Raw genomic sequence first — 17134 nt, 5'->3', positions numbered from 1 at the left:
CAACATATCGACCTTCACATCCCTTATCAGACCACTTCATCCACACATACTAACACCCCCCCCCTCCCACACACACACACACACACACACACACACACACACACACACACACACACACACACACACACACACACACACACACATATACACACACCTCCCACCTGACCCATCTAATCCTTAATTACCATGTCTAATTAGGCCCTGACAGCAGAGGTCAATCTACTACAACAAATTACAGAATCACAGGACGAAAGGAAAAAGGAACAGAGGACCAGTCAGTCAAAGACCTCACAGCCATGATTAACACCTGAAAATCACCATCATCTCTTTATCCACACATACGTACTGACCACCACTCGACCTACACTTCAACTGAATTACAGAATATACATGTACTCCTTTACAGGCATGTGCATGCTTCAGGAGCAGAAATATTCCTTCACATATTCGTACACACATGCATGTCAGGCTCTCACTCACATGATACAGTTAGTGCATGGACAGTAAAGGCTATACTCCGTGACAGGAGATTCCCCCATATTGCAGCGTCCCTTCGGGCCTCTCACTCACAACTGTCACTTCCAGCGTCATCTCTCATCGATCTACAGCTGGTGACCCATGCTGTGTACGGCTCAGGTCAATCTGGTTATGTGTTTGTGTGTGAGCAGTGGGTCGGGTAATCATGTATGTATTTTTTTGTTATTTGAGTGTATGTATTTATGCATGTGTAAGCATCTGTGTATGTTTATATATGTGTGTGCACATACAGTATAGTATATGCTAGAGAGCGTACACATTATTATGTGTATGAGTGTCTTGTGTTAGGTTAAGGGCCTGATCGATATGTGTTGAAGTATCTCGTATTTTATAGCTGCATCAATACTAGGATCAGTGTCTTAATCAGCAATGTGTATCTGGCCTGGAAACAGAGTCTCTAGGGAAATGCTGTTTGGAACGCCATCACGGCTTTGACGTAGGCAGCCTCACAATCCCCCCACCTCCTATCATCAATGTTACATTTATATACAGTGAAGCAAGCAACTAGGATGCAGCATTATTCAGACTAAAGACGGTTTATTATTTGCTCCTCAGAAATGCTGTCTACATGATATAACTTCACAGATATTCTCTATTTATAATTAATTAATAATTTCATCTTCAGTGCAGTGTTTTGCTCCTACAGGCTTGTTGGCAGGATTGTCAGTTAGTTAGCTTGTCAGAGTTTCATGAGCACATTAAGGGCTGCCTTACATAGAAAAGATCAAAAGCTGGAAAAAAAGGGGCAAAATGAGGGCTGTGGTTTTCTACAGTCATAGTGAGAAAGTAACCCAGAATTTTCTTATCTTCATTTGTCGCTCTGAATTAAAAGGGTAAGGCTGGCAATATTTTATGTTTTTGTTATTGTCAACAAATCCCATGAAAACTATAAAACTAGCAATGCATTATATTATAATAATACTTTCTGGGGACAATGTTTAGCTGTGGATTTGGTGTGCTAGTAAGTTGTTACAGCAGCAGGAAAGTGTTTGTCGGATCCCCTTAAAATAATCTATAGTGCCTACGTTTATTATAATGTAAGTTTTTGGATAACAACAGAGGCTGTAACACAGAGGACTAATCTAGGCCTACACAGGCAATACTTGTTAGTAGAATCAGTTCATTAGTTTTGGTTATTTCATGGGACAATAATAAAAATATAGAATACCACCAGACTTATCCTTTAAAGGTCCTATGACATGCTGCTTTTTGGATGCTTTTATATAGGCCTTAGTGGCCCCCTAATACTGTATCTGAAGACTCTTTCCCGAAATTCAGCCTTGGTGCAGAATTACAGCTACTAGAACCAGTCCCACAATGAGCTTTCCTCAGGATGTGCCATGTCTGTGTCTGTAGCTTTAAATGCTATTGAGGAGGAGAGAGGAGGGGCAAGGTGGAGTGTGGGGGTGTGGCCTTGACCAACTGCCACTTTGCTTGTTGGCAAGCCATGATGTCTCTCTCTCTTTCTCTTGGTGGGCAAAGCAGAGAAAGGGGAAGTAACCTTGCGCCTTATGACGTCATAAGGAGCAGATTCTAGATCGGCCCATCTGAACTTTCATTTTCTCAAAGGCAGAGCAGGATACCCAGGGCTTGGTTTACACCTATCACCATTTCTAGCAACTGGGGGACCATAGGCAGGCTGGGGGAACTCATATTGATGTTAAAAAAACTCATAAAGTGAATTTTCATGCCACGGGACCTTAAATTCTATTGTGTATAGTGTTCGATATAGTCTACCCATCTTCAAATAAAAAAAGGAAATGTGACTTGCTCAAACCTAACTTTTTAATAGTAAGCTCACTCACTAAACTTAATTAGGTAATGTTATTAGCGAACATTCATTTCAGGGTGCTAGCTTGCTGCAGCTTTATTGTTATATTTTAATATAAAATGTTACAGAATTGATAAATGAATAATTGTGCCAGAAAGGGCTTTTTTTAACCACCAGAATACAAAATAGTTGTTTTAGTAACAGTGGTTATGTATGGTGCCTTGACTTGTTTTAGTCATAGCCTATATCTTATGTTTTTAACAAAAATGTAGCCCCTTTTGGTTTTTATTGGCCATTATCAGTGGCTAGTCAGTGATACATGTTGTGATTGGCAGCAGGTGGCCAGGGCGGGCAGACACGCAGTGGGAATGAGCCAGCAAGGAGAAGAAAAGTATGAAAAGTGTGTGTGTGTGTGTGTGTGTGTGTGTCTCTCTGCAGTCAGTTAGGCTAACCTTACTGAAAATGTGTTGCCCTTAGCCGCTAAGCTCGCTGAAGAAACAATGCTAACTGTTTGGCTATAAGTTACAGGCTGCTAGCTAAGTGTGTAGCATCGGCCAGCAGTATTTCTTTTTAAAAAGTTAGCTAGTAGACAAACCGAACCACGGATGACAGTGATGTTAGCTGGATGGAAGCTGCATGGGACATTTGATGAACACGTGTTGGACTGTTTACGGGTTACAAGGTCAGATAGCGCCATTGGTGACTGGAAAAGCTTTTGAGTGCCTCTGACATGATTTCAGCGTCCGTTGCCGCCTGCTACTTTACATTTCCTGGACCAAAGTTGTTTCTCCAGGACCGAAACAGAACTGTAAGTTGATTTTTTTATTTGTCTTTACACTATTGGTCGCATGCACCCCAGCCATGTACAGGCCTGTGTGTGTGTGTGTGTGTGTGTGCGTGCGTGAGTGTGTGCTCACTTAACATTACTGCATATTGAATTACTGTAAGATATCAGCGCTTTATGTCAAGGCAATTTAGTTTAACTGTTTGTGTTTTAGTTTAATACTGTAGTAGGGAATCTGCTGAGTCGTAATTTTGAGCTTAAAGGGACATTACATTCACAGAACATTCAGATATTTTGGATTTAAACTAGAGGTTTTTTTGGAGATTTGTTTATTACTAAGGTTACTGATATTTATTTTTAGGTTAGTCCATTTTAATCTAACGGGATCTAATTGATACTATTTGGGTAAAAGTAGGGACAAAATATTTGTAATTTCAAACTAAACTGCCAGGAAACTATTATTATTTTTATGAATAACATGGTCTGGATAAGCCTGCATTTAAGTTAAGTCCTTGTTTTTGCAGCTTGTAATAATTACACTTTGTGCTAGCTACCTTGAGTAACCAAATCAAAAGCCCCTATCATCAGCAGTTTTGTTTTTCGTAAACTGTCGTATCTTTGTTTTTTGTTGTTTCATGGTTAGGCTTTTTCAATTGAGGGTTTGTTTTTTTCCTTGCATTTAGCATATGTATTGCATGATTAAAATGCAAGCCACTGCGCACCTCTGTAGACAGCTCGATTGATTAAAATAGGAGCATATCTTTTAGGTCAGACGTTTGTGAGATAGAAGACTAAAAATGCTTTCTGTGTAGACACACTGTATGAACTTATTTTGTAAGGGGGAGGTTGCGATTTCAAATGCTGTCTGCATTTATTATATAATTTGTCTCAGTTTTTACATGTTTGTCTGTAAAATCGTCTGACTTACCTTCATTTTCTCCTCTTCTGTCATCTTTTTCTGCTCTGTTCCCCCCTCCCTGCAGTGAAGAAGTGCATTAGGGGAGATTAATAGAAGGTAGTCATGTTACAAATCATCCACTGTGCATTTCCCTATTCATCCTCCACCACTCGCTTACTCCTCACCAGCCTACCCCTCTCATCTCTTTTTTTTCTCTCTCTCTCTCTTTCTCACTTCCCTTCTCTCATAAACAGCAGAGTGGTCAGATTGCAGGCCAGCCTAAAAGAGCAGACCATTTATCTACCTCTGACTGCTGGAAACCTGCCACAGGTGCAGTGGAGCACAATGAGTCTTTCTCTTACAAATGCACACGCTTTCACTTGCTGCAGAGGGTGTATTTTAACCTGTGCCATCATTTGGATGCAGGTGAGATAAATAGTGATGCTGGGCAACCTTTAAAACTGGCTCCATAGACAGTCCTAATCCAACACGCCCCTTTTGGTCCAGCCAAACTGTTTGTCTTATCACACCCCTCTCTCACTCACTCACTCACTCACTCACTCACTCACTCACTCACTCACTCATTCACTCACTCACTCACTCACTTTCTGTCATCCTCTTTGTCTATTTCTTCACCTCTTCCAATGCCCTTCTTGCTTGCAGTTTAGCTCCCCTCTCTCCCTTTCTTCAAACCCATCTCCGCCTCCTGTCTTTGCTTTCCTGTGCCAGTGTGCTGCTCGTATTTGTTGTCTTAGCAGCCCTCCTCAGCTGGGTTTTTGTATTGGCTGTAATACGTTGTATCTCTGCTCTGTGCCACCTGTGTCAGCTGGCACTCTTCCCCTTCTGTCTCACGTCACACACTGAGTTCTTAATGCATTTACATCCCGACCGCTGGGAGGCAAGTAGGTGTTTGCTCTGATGTGCGTGTTCATGAGTGCGTGTTGTCTATCTTTTGTGTTCAGTGTGTTTGTTGATGTGCTTGCGCATGCACGAGCATCTCATCCCCACATTGTCATATTTATGACTGAGTCGATCTCCATGAATTTCAATGTGATGTTATGGCTGCTGGTGACAGTTCTTGATATGACTCCAGTGCTTCCTAACCGCCAGATGAACAATGACTTACGTATTTACCTGATAATCTAGCTCGATGACTCCAGCTCATACTCTACTGGGACACTAGTCTATATTGACGACGTTTCATTTCCGGGATTGTTCAGGTGACGCCGGAAATTCCACTGGATGTCCGTTACCTTCCGCTTTCTTCGTGTTGGCATTCTAAACTCCGGTCGATTTATGAGGACTATGGTTAACTGCTCCTCAGATCTCTGCAGGGTAAATCCAGACAGCTAGCTAGACTATCTGTCCAATCTGAATTTTCTGTTGCAATGTACACACGTTCCACCAAAACAAGTTCCTTCCCGAGGCTATACACAGACACACATCTTGTCAATTTGCCTATTAGTCACTCTTAAGAGGCTTTATTTACAGGCTTGTGTGTGTGTCTCTGCAAGAAAGTAAAAATATCTCTTTTCAGCCACATTACTGTTCTCTCTATCTTTATTTATGTCATAGATTATTTACCCATTGTTTTAGTTTTGTCATTGCTGTTACTTTTTAATGAGATAAAAAAAAGAAAAAAGTTTTCTCTTGATAACATGGTGTAAAAGGTTGTTTTTGCAGTACTTTTTGATACGTGATTATTTTCCCCAAAAAAATGCTCAATCTGGCCCGCAGTTTTGTACTTTGATCTACTTGCGTTCAGCAGGTGGCCCTCTGTGAAACTGTGGTTCCTGGAGTGAATCCCCAGCAGTAGTATATCTGAAAGGCTGTCTGGCTGATGAAAGGAAGTGATGAAATTATGTGATAGCTCTTCCGTTGATGAACTCACAACTAAATTATGACCTGACGCAACCAGCCTGCTTATAACTGATTGAATGATTGACAGCCAGGACATGCAGTCTCTTATCAATAGCACACACTGCCAGAGAGGGACACTCAGAGGCCATTTGTCAACAATTTTGTTTGGAAGAATTGTGTTGGCTGTGTGAAAGAAAATAATTCATCTTTTTCAGGAAAGTATGTAAATATTTATTATTTTTCCTTCATTAAGGAGTGGGCATTAAGAGCCTTAGTCACCAAACATATACTGGTGCTTAAATTACTTAAAAGTAAAGAAATAAAATGGCTTTAAAAGTCATATAAGACATTTTAAGCCAATGTGAAGCATTGTTCATGTGGATTTTGAAAAGTAACTGATAAATATTTAAAGAAACTTTAAAGTGTTAAGTTGAGAACAGAATTTGGTGCAGTGGTATCAGCACCCCAGCTCAGCTTCTGTGTGCTATACTGTGTAATGTGAGGTCAAAATGTAAGACTCAGAGTAGGTATGCAGGCAAAGGAGAGCAGCAGAGTGGGGTGGACAGGGTTGCAGCTGATAGGGGTTTCCTCACAGTGGTTAGGGATACTACTGGGCAGATTTCCTGCTATAAAACTGGCTCAGAATTATGTAATAATATCATTATATAACTGACACATAACTGTGGGTCACATCTGAGCTGTGGCTGTGGCACAGACAGTGTGTGTTTGCACTGGGGATGTGTGAAGATGCCATTTGTTTTTATGTGTTTATTCAACCAAACAAAGTACAAACGGAAGAAAAACAAAATCAGGAGTAAGCAAGAAAGGCTTACAAGACCTCTGTAGCTTCTTCTCATATCTACATGAGGCTAGCGGCTCAAGGCTACTTTAGTTACGAGGCTACTAGCACAGCACACCTGAAACTCAGACCAAACTATTGGCGGTTGAGTTGCATTTTGGGTAAGGTAAGTGCCAGGTTTGGACAAGGAAGATGTTGTTGAGTGCAATGCTAAATCAGTGGACATCAAACCCTAACCCTAACTTGGTTCTGCAAGGACAGAGTAACAGGGAATGACAGGACGTCAGTGTTGGACTGCTCGCATGCCTTAAGGTAAAAATCTCTTATAGTAGCGTTACAATAACCTTAATTGGAGTATACTGTATAATAATTTTTTAAGCTTGGGACTGTTAATTAGCCTGATAAGGTTGAGTTGTTTTGATTTAGCGAACGCTAGTCATCACAATTACAATGTAACATTAAGTGTTACTGTTATTCCAATGGAGTCTAAAGTAGCGAGCTAACTTGTTACTCCAAAGTCCACTTGTATAACCTTTCTAGGGATATAACAATACCAGACATTTAATAGTCTATACCAATACCAGTGAAATTTCACGATTCTTGATACCCAATTACCACGGTAAAATACAAAAACAAAACGATAAATCCCATGTCCTCCTTTTTATATTGTATTTCAGGATAAGGGTTTTTCACTTTCTTATGTTCTTCAGAGTCAACACTAGTCGTATATGCTGACCCCGTCAGGTCCAAAGAATTGCATTCCCGGTACCTAGGGTACTGTAGTTAATCAAGTACAATGCACGGAACATCATGGCTGCTTGACTGGTACAAGTCTGCAGCTGTCCGGACGCTGAATCTATGTTTGAGCCTCTCGGACGAGTGAACTCAGTTTGTTGGTTAATGGTTAAGGATTGGTTAACGAGGGTCCGCCATCGGTCAGCAAAAAACATCTAAATTCGCATCCCTACTAGCTACTAAGTACAAGTACCTCGAATTTGTACTTCAGTACAGTTCTTCAGTAAATGTACTTTGTTACTTATGTTAAATCCCACCACTGCACACCAGAGCAGCACTATCTGACAATAGGGGTAAGTGGGCCACCAGAGAGGCCAGAATTGACCAGTCAGTCCTTGGGTTGGAACATGAACCATAAAACAGGACAAATCTGGGTGAATAAAGGTTTCAGAAACAAATGGCACTGGCACTCAGAGCACAGTTACACAGGCTTTGCTGTCTGATTGGAGCTCATGCTGATAGTTTGCAATTGTGTGCTCTGTCAATCACAGTCTGCCCATTAAACTGTACTTCACCGGAACCACACAGTGGGTATCTTACTCCCCATGCATTTTTCCAACAGCAACTTCATCAGATTTTCCTACGTTATTTTTTTGGGATTGAATTGGATTCATTAAAACAGTACATCAATTATGTTATCATTTCACCAAGTTTGAAGGATAAAGATTAATTATTTTCCCTCTGCAAAAGTGTCCTTTCATTAATTTGAAAGTGGCCTTTCCCCTCTTTATTGAGTATACAATTTAAAATGTTTGTAGTCATTGGTACAATGGTGATGCTTTAGCTATGCTCACATCTCTCTAAGTTGTATTTTGTGAAGACAAGTAGTCTGGGGCATTGGGGAGAAGCAACATTCCTGCTGTACTGAACAGATGCTCAGAGGACAGGAATTTTTCATCCACTACCAGGCAAACAAGCTGCTGTGTATTAGCAGAGCAGAGCAGCAGAACCGTGGGGACAAGAAAAGCAAAAAATTGGCCTTACTAATGATAAATGAGTAATTAAAACAATTTGCAAGCAATTATTTTATTCTCTTCATAATAACATGTATTTCTATATGATTACAGTCATACTATGCACGAATATTCTCCGAAAAACATTCGCTCTTGCCAGATATGGTATTTGGATTAGGGGGACATCCAATGTGTATAAGTTCCTTCCTGAGGCTATTTTGCAGCGGCACTGTGGCTTTTTCTGGTGCTCAGTGCCAGCCATGACGATTGTGATTGGTTTAAAGAAATACCAATAAACTACAGCATGTTTTTCTCCCATCCCAGAATGCTGTGTGGACTAGCCAGACCCTCCTCCACAGCACCGTGGTGGAGGTAGGTCTGGCAAAGCAAGACTATTATTTCAGTAAACACAAGAAAAGAAAATCTTTTGGTTTGGGGCATTAAATATGCATGTTTGGCAGTCATACAAAATATACTGTATAGCTTGTGATATACAGGCATTTACTTCTTCTATAGGGTATATCCACAACTCCACAACTGTTTTAGGTTAATTTATGTGACTCTGCTTGTCACTGTAGGAAAATTATCTTTTTGCTCACCCACCTTTAGGGAGGTCACAGTGCAGGTTCAGCTAAAGAACAACACCCGTAGAGCTGGTACTTCAGATGAACAGCCTGTGAGCACAGCAGCCTACAGCCCTTACAGCCATTATTGCTTCTTACAGGAATCAAACACTCTGCTTGTGCCTGTCTGCCTTTTTGCCAATGTTAGTCACACTGCATGGCTAGAGGTAAAAAAAACAAACTATATAACCAAGTTCACTCACTCCAATATTTAAAGGGCAGCAGAAGGCAGACACCATCATCGCCATGGGCAACACAAGTGCTGATTTGTTATTTAGATTGAGGTTTTCGTCTAGTGTACGCTGTGTTCTTTGGATGTTGGCAAAGTTGATTTTTTTTCCAGTGCTGCTATTCTCCCATTAATGGTGTGTGTGTGTGTGTGTGTGTGTGTGTGTGTGTGTGTGTGTGTGTGTGTGTGTTGATGGTGCGTTTGTGGAGCAGCTCTGAGTGATTACCGTGTAGAGCAACATTACAGGCTCTCTTACCACAACGAATTAAGCCAGAGTGCTAGGCCCACAGGGAGAACTCTTCATCACAGGACCAAGGAGAAGATAAAAGAGTGCTACAACTCAATCACTATCTGGTCAGAGTTTAACAGGAGACAAAACTCAATGTGACACATACAATGCATCTAATTACCGCAAGATACACAGGTGAAGGCAGGAAACAAACACAACAGTCTGAGGCTATAGTCATAGAAAAAGTAATAATTGGTGGTATTCAGTAGTCTATCAGACAAAATATATACAAACATGGATAAAACTCCAGGACAGGAAGTTGTCAGCACAAACAGACACACATATATGACACACAGTTAGATGCACATGCCATAAATCATATCTACTGTTTTGTCTCTCGCTCTTCATGCTTGTACTTTTTATTTCTCCCTCCCAGACACTCATGCATATGAGCACAAACACCATAAGAACCCCATTCTGTGATTACTGCCTACAGTCATAAGGTCATGCTGGTGAATTGAACAGTCAGTAGATACGAGTTCCCTTTGGGACATGAAAAGCATGGACAAACAGCACGCTGCCGAACCTATAGTGCGCCCACAGCCCTACAACCAGGACCTCTGCTTGGAATCACAGCAGGAGACACTCCCCTTGAGCCAGAGCCCCTTCGGAGATGTACAATCAGCAGCAGCAGATGATCAAGGCCTGGTGGAGAAAATAGATCAGACTGATGAAGCCAAGCTGTTTCTTCAGTTCAGAGACAAGGATGGTGACCAGCATGGCTAAATCAGCTCCTCAACAGATTTAATAATGTTAGTCATTCTTTGATCACATGATGTATGTTGTCCGTGATGATTGTCCAGTTATTTTTAGTATGATTGTTTTGACCACTGTTATCAGCGCTGGGCTACCCCATGATTAAATTCACCACGTAATGTTTGCTGTATTGATAGACGACTAATCTTATGGTAATTTAGCCGGTCTGTCTTCCTTACTCCCTGCCGAAGAGACTTCAGTCGGGATGAGAGCAGACAACAGCCACAGTTGGCCCCCAGCCAGCGACTACTGTAACCCGACCTCAACCAGCACAAACTCCAGCGCCGGATGCTAACGACGCTAACAGCAATAACAGAAAGTTTAATGATCCGACCATATCAGACCCCCGGCGATGGCACCCGCGTTGGGCCTAAATCGAGCCATCTAGGTGTCTCCGGTCTGCCCCGGAAATGCTGCACTCCACCCCCATCCCCACCGGCGAAGCAATTCTTCTAGCGCCGGAGAGTAACTTTACAACAAACCCCTTTCCCCCGGTGCTGAAACATCCAAGAGGGGACACAGGCGTGAATTATAAATATAAATATATAATAAATTATATAAATATTGTGATATTGTGGTTTTAGCTACCAGTACAAATAGCATCTAAGTAATTATGTGGGAACAACTGCAGCTATTTCATTAGAATGATATGACATGTTACTATTTCACGGTACTAAACATAACGTGAATGCAACAATAATACATTTTAATCGGCAATGGTGGTTTACAATGAAGACAACAACTCCCATGATCCTACGCAACTTCACGACGTCATCAAAAGTCCATGTTTACATCCATTGTTTCAATTGAGAGAAAATTACACAATTCTACACAGGATTTTATTTGGTTATAAACCTGTGATAACTTTTGGGCCACTGCAACACAACCCTGACGTATAATCACCCTTTAAGTTGTTTTATCGAACATGTTGGCAAACCGTGGCTTATTTACATTTACAGCAGTTAAGGAGCAACATTAATGAAAAATACCATTGGACAGAGGGTCTTTTCATAAGACTGGGCTGTCTATGCTGTAGAATGGCGCTAACATTTTTGAAATTGGTGCTACATGATCAGAGAAAACGGAGAAAAGAATTCCCTTTTTGCTCAAAAGGTAGAACAACTACAACTGCTAGAATGCATTCTGCCGCACCAGACCAATAAATTCTCCTTATTGACACAGAACGGCCGCCGCCTGGTAACAAACAATCTCGTATAACAGTTAAATGGTGAGCTGAAATGTGTTTCTGAAAACTTATTAGGTGAGAAATAGCCAATACAGTAACCACATTTTTGTTTATATTTGATCAGCAATGCCTAGTTTTACAGTTTAATCTGAGTTAGTTCTGAGTTTGAGAAAGAGAGAGAGAGAAAGGGACGGCTGTCTCTTTTGATCCTCTTTTATATTCTTTGTGTCCGTATGCGGAAGCACAGTCTGTAGTTCAAGCAACAGCCCTAGGACCAGCAGCAAACCTCCATTCATCATCATACAGTATATTTGAGTGACTTCATTTTTAGAACTACATATACCATACTGCCATATCAGTTATACAGCCCATCTTCCCACTGGTGAGACGTCGTGCCAGGTGAAACATACTGATAGCGGCTCTACACATAGAATGACAGGCAGGGGAAATGAAGTGGAACTACAGATCAGAGTGAGGAGGATGCCCTCTGAAGGACAGATTTGTCAAGAGCCCCTGGACCCACATACAGATAGATTGGAGGCAGTCTCATTAAAAATAATTGTTAAATAAAAAAATAAAAAAGGACCCTGAGAAATACCTTTGGCTTCCAGGGTTGGTAATTGAAGCTGACCACAGTAAATCAGCCCCAGCAGTTGTTGTGTCGACAGCCTGGGAGAAGATTAAGCTGGTATCTCAGCATCAGGAGAAACCTGAATTTACTGCACAGAATAACAGTCACAGACAACATAAGTCAAGTTAAATGGACGTGTGTGTGTGTGTGTGTGTGTGTGTGTGTGTGTGTGTGTGTGTGTGTGTGTGTGTGTGTGTGTGTTATGAGAAATAGTGCATTGATCAGAATGATTACACACTGGGAAAGAAACCAACACATTAACCTTTGCTGTGGAGGTCGAATTTTGAAGATTCATTTTATACATCTCTGATTACAAAGATGCCATGACTTTTCTTGTAAGTATCAAAGTAACTCCATTGTCATGCTAAGACTGTCTTACAATAAAAACTTTCACTGTCATCATGAGGGCATGTGAGATGTCAGCAATGTTAGCACACTAACATTTCTGGGACATAACAGCACAGTGCATAACATCTTGCTGTGCCCCATGAAGGGTTGAGAGATGATAGTTTGACTCCAACTTCTGTCTTGTTCCAGACACTGATTACCCTCCGTGCACTTAACTTAGAGCTCTAGCTAATTAGCATCAATGGTAATTAGTGGAGTCGTTAAAAGCCTTATAATCAACTTTTCTCCTTCACTCATTTGACTCCCTGGGGCTGTCAGGTCTGTCTGTGTCGGTTCCCTTTCCTCAGCAGGCAACATACATTATACATGCTGTGTTACAGAGCTTATTTTTGTGAAATGGTGCCGCTGAGTCAGTTTGAAATGAACTCAACAGCCTCCCAAGCACTCTGCAGTCGTGTGCATTGCTTGACACTAAGGATCGCTGTCCATGGTGCTCAACAGTGGCAGGCTGTGGGTGCTGAAGGGACAGCTTAATGTCCGACGTGAGGTCTGTGAGGTTATTTCAACCTTATTTGACCAGACTGTAAAAAAAAGTAGATTTTGTAAATAAATCTATTGACAAAATTCAGAATTTGCACTTTTTTGTTTTTTGTCACTGAGGCAGACAATACTGTAAAACATGTTTTGTATTCCTTTTATTGTGATATGTATGACTCAACATTATGGGTTTGGTGTGATTATATAATAGCAAAAAAGTGATAACTATTTTGATACACACAGCGAAAGAGCGTGCAAAACATTTCAGACCATCCTGCCAACCTGTATACATTTTAACATCAATGCTGTAATATACGCTGTAATGATTTTTCACTCTAAAGTCGCTGAAAGCTGCTGCTGTTTCAATCCTGTCGGCTCTCTGCAGCGGGCGGGGCTGCTGCTCAGTTCCCCCCGCGACTGACGTGCACACACACACAAACACACACGGTGGATGCAGGAAAAACCGGAGATGAGACGTACAGGATGACCTAAATTGAGGACATCTACGCTCATTATTGTAAGTGCAATGATAAGTTAAAGTTCAATAAGTAGTTTATCAAACCGTATGAATGTGAGTCCCAGGCCAGGCCAGGATAAGAAATTAACAATGTACAATGTTAAGATCAACAAGCCATTGACAGATATGTTCAAATTTGATTTATTCAATACATTTTTTGTCTTAAATCCACCAGTCATTTTCATATTATACCAACATTTGCAGCATTCTGAGCCTTTTTGGTAAGGTTACTAGGAAAACTCAGCCGAGAGTAGTTTTATTCTCCCTGAAACAAGTTTCCTTTTTACTTTTAATTTTTTTTAAGCAGAACTCCCCTTAAAACACTTTGCCCCTTGATAAAACTGAGCCAAAAACAAGTGGTGGACAAACTGTTGATGATAACACTACAACAATAAAAGAAGTAGGCATGCTATACTGTATGATTGCATTAGTTTGGCTAAGTGCGCGGGTATCCGAGTCTTGGCTGATGATGTTCTCACCGTTTTATTATTATTAGGCTATATTAGCCTACAATTTAATTCAACAAAATAGCCTACATCTTAATAATAAGCAAAACACCACCTTAAGGTTCATCAAACCTTAAGATTGTGCTTGTGCATTTGTGTCTTTAAAGTAGCCTAGATAAACGTTGCACATCATGCGAACTTTCTTAAAGGACAATTCTGGCGCAAAACAAACCTAGGGGTTATTAACAGATGTGTACCCACTGTTACGCCCCAGTCTAGGGGTGCCTAGGACACAACATGAAAAGGCCCCACCTTCCCCGTCTCCCAAGTAGCCACAAACAAGTATTTGTTTGAATATCAGCAAACTTATTTATTTTACAGAGGCAAGGCAGCTTTATTTGTATAGCACATTTCAGCAACAGGGCAATTCAAAGTGCTTTACATGAAAACAGATTCAAAAATTTAAAACAGATAAAATACGAGAATAAAAGTTACAGTGCAGTATAAGAAATTAAATATTAAGAAACTATTAAAGAAACTATGTAGATAACATATAGCTATATTAGGCTTCATTGTGGCCTACCACCAAAATAACAAACAAACAAACAATCCTGTCTTGGAGATAAGAAACAAACAAGACTGAAAACAAACAAAATGGCAAAAAGAATGACAAAAGACTTACCACCCTAACTAATTAAATAGGAGAAAACAAGATTAACACACCTGGCGGTCCACCCTTACTAAACAAAAAAAACAGTACCTAATCTAAAACAAAGTCAAACAAAGCAACAGTGTGGCCGGTTGGGAGATGAGGAGGATGAGGAGTGCCTGCTGGCCGCAGACGGCCGCCATCTTGGCTCCTTATATCAGGTGGTTTCCCCAGCTGTCACGAATTCGGGCATGAGAGCTTCGCACCAATGAACTCCTGGCTATGGCACACACCTATTTGCATATGAAATTGGAAACAAGAGAGAGAAAAAAACACAGGGCACACACGCACACGTCCCTGCATAGAACGCCTTCTTTTGTTTAACCTCCTTGCTTTAGGTCAGTTTACTGTCCAATGTTGTACTCATCTGACAAAATCCATTGTGCAGTTCCAAAGAATACCATCAACCATTGATATGAAAATATCTTTCTTAATGACTACTAAAGATGAAGTTCCACAGCTGTCATCGACACTAATTTGCTCAAACGACATCGACTAATGACTAAACCTTCCAACCACAATAATACAAATTTCAAAACAAGGTTGTTTCTTTTTATTTACACATATTTTCATCAAAGGGTTCAGCTTTATCTTAACATATAATAGTAGGCAGTGGATAGATGTTATTCAGGCAATTACTTTACAGGTTGTGGGTGTAGGTGAGAAGTTGCTAAACCCCTGGGACATTGGCAAAACTGTGTGTGTGTGTGTGTTTTGGCTGCATGAGGCCTAATGTGTTGGCATGTAGTCATCCTCAACTAATCATCAAAACACAAACACCTACTCACTTTCCACACGGAGAATCACAGAGTTCATGCAGGCTGTTGTCACACCTGTTGCTTATGGTGAATATGGAACAAACCATGTGTGAGAGAGTGTGTGTGTGTGTGTGTGTGTGTGTGTGTGTGATCGCTTTTGTGTGTTTGTGTTCATGTGTGGGTGTATGGTATGGAGTTATGAATTTTGTACCAAACAAGGGAAGGATTACCTAGTTTGATGAATTGTAGTCTGATGTAACCCAGAGAAAGAAGCTTGACTCCACATTACACATGTATGTGTTCATTGTGCTGTTAAAAAGAAGTTCAGTGCAGAGTTTTCAGTGAGTTGAACTACATTCTCCAACCTCTTAGGCTTATGAAACCCTCACAAATCCTGTTTGATAATGTCAGAATGTTTTTTCATGAAGTTAAAAACAATACTGACTTTCCACAATCTTTAGCTGACTTCTAAGCTTTTAGAGCTGGTCTTTGGAAACAAAATCAATATCCATATAACCAGGAGCACAGGATACACCCCATTTTGTGACATGTGAAGGCAGTACGTTGAAGTGGGACAAAGAAATGCATGTTAAGGTTAATCTCTATTCATTTCTATCTATTGAACATCATTAGTGAATATTGCCCATGCTGTAGGAGAAACTTAGAGGATAAGGATTGCAGGGTTTCTCCTGCATAAATACGTTTAATCCAGAATCCTGAATGCTGTGAAGCTAGCGCTAATGGGATCTCAGTTTTACCGGGGATGTACCGTCGACCGGACTCTCCCGGTGGTTTTAATTCAATTCATTTTATTTATAGTATCAAATCATAACAAGAGTTATCTTAAGACACTTATACAGATAGAGTAGGTCTAGATCACACTCTATAATTTACAAATACCCAACAATTTCCCAAGAGCAAGCATTTGGTGCAACAGTGGCAAGGGAAAACTTCCTTTTAGGCACAAACCTTGAGTGGTGAGGAAAAGCTTAATTTAGGCAGAATCCTTGGACAGACCCAGGCTCTTTGTGGGTGGCATCTGTTGCTCCTGGTTTGGACACAGATGCTAATACAGACATACAGATATAGAGAAATATGATTCATAATAATTATAGCAGTTGGAATGATGAACAGTGGCAGTTATAGTAACAATAAAGATAGTGGATCTATGACTATAAATAATAGTTCAGGGCATTGCGGGGCATAGTAGGGCATAGCAGGGGCTGAAAATTAAATGGTAGTAGCCACTTAATTCTCCAGAGTCAGGCCAGACTCTCACTGTAGTTTTAACTAGTATTTAATCTCAATTTGACTATCCAGAGTCAGGCTGTACAGCTCTTTGGGCTGTTAAACTGTGTTAGCCACCTCCCCCTCTGGCATCTTCACGTAGGAAAGAAAGGGCTGTGAGCACTTTATCGGAGGTGCTGAAGTTAACATGTGAGGACAATAACCCACTACCATACTGGATACCACCATATCAGCTGAGCAATAATGAATTAATGTATCATTGACGTGAATAGGTGCCACATGCACAATTAAAGAGGTTACTTCCCCAAACAAGACACAGAAGAGGAGGGAAGACTAAATCATACACAGTGTTGACTCAGCATGGATAACATAAATATTTGAAAGCCTTTCAGAATGCCTGAGAGCCTTACTGCATTATATTCCATTATATTTTTATATTTTGAATTGTCACCTGTGGCCT

General features: G+C 40.7%; 1 long non-coding RNA gene across 1 annotated transcript; it reads right to left on the bottom strand.

Moving 5' to 3' along the window:
* Window positions 1–4277: 4277 nt before the first annotated feature.
* Window positions 4278–14320, bottom strand: LOC116045689. The gene is made up of 3 exons (XR_004103983.2): window positions 14221–14320; window positions 6135–6139; window positions 4278–4290 (listed from the first exon to the last, which is right to left on the bottom strand). It is a non-coding gene; the product is annotated as an uncharacterized LOC116045689 (long non-coding RNA).
* Between the last annotated feature and the right edge of the window lie 2814 nt (window positions 14321–17134).

The sequence above is a fragment of the Sander lucioperca genome, chromosome 7 (assembly GCF_008315115.2).
Source record: "Sander lucioperca isolate FBNREF2018 chromosome 7, SLUC_FBN_1.2, whole genome shotgun sequence".
NCBI classification, from domain to species: Eukaryota; Metazoa; Chordata; class Actinopteri; order Perciformes; family Percidae; genus Sander; species Sander lucioperca.
This window is presented reverse-complemented; position numbering and strand designations above follow the sequence as displayed.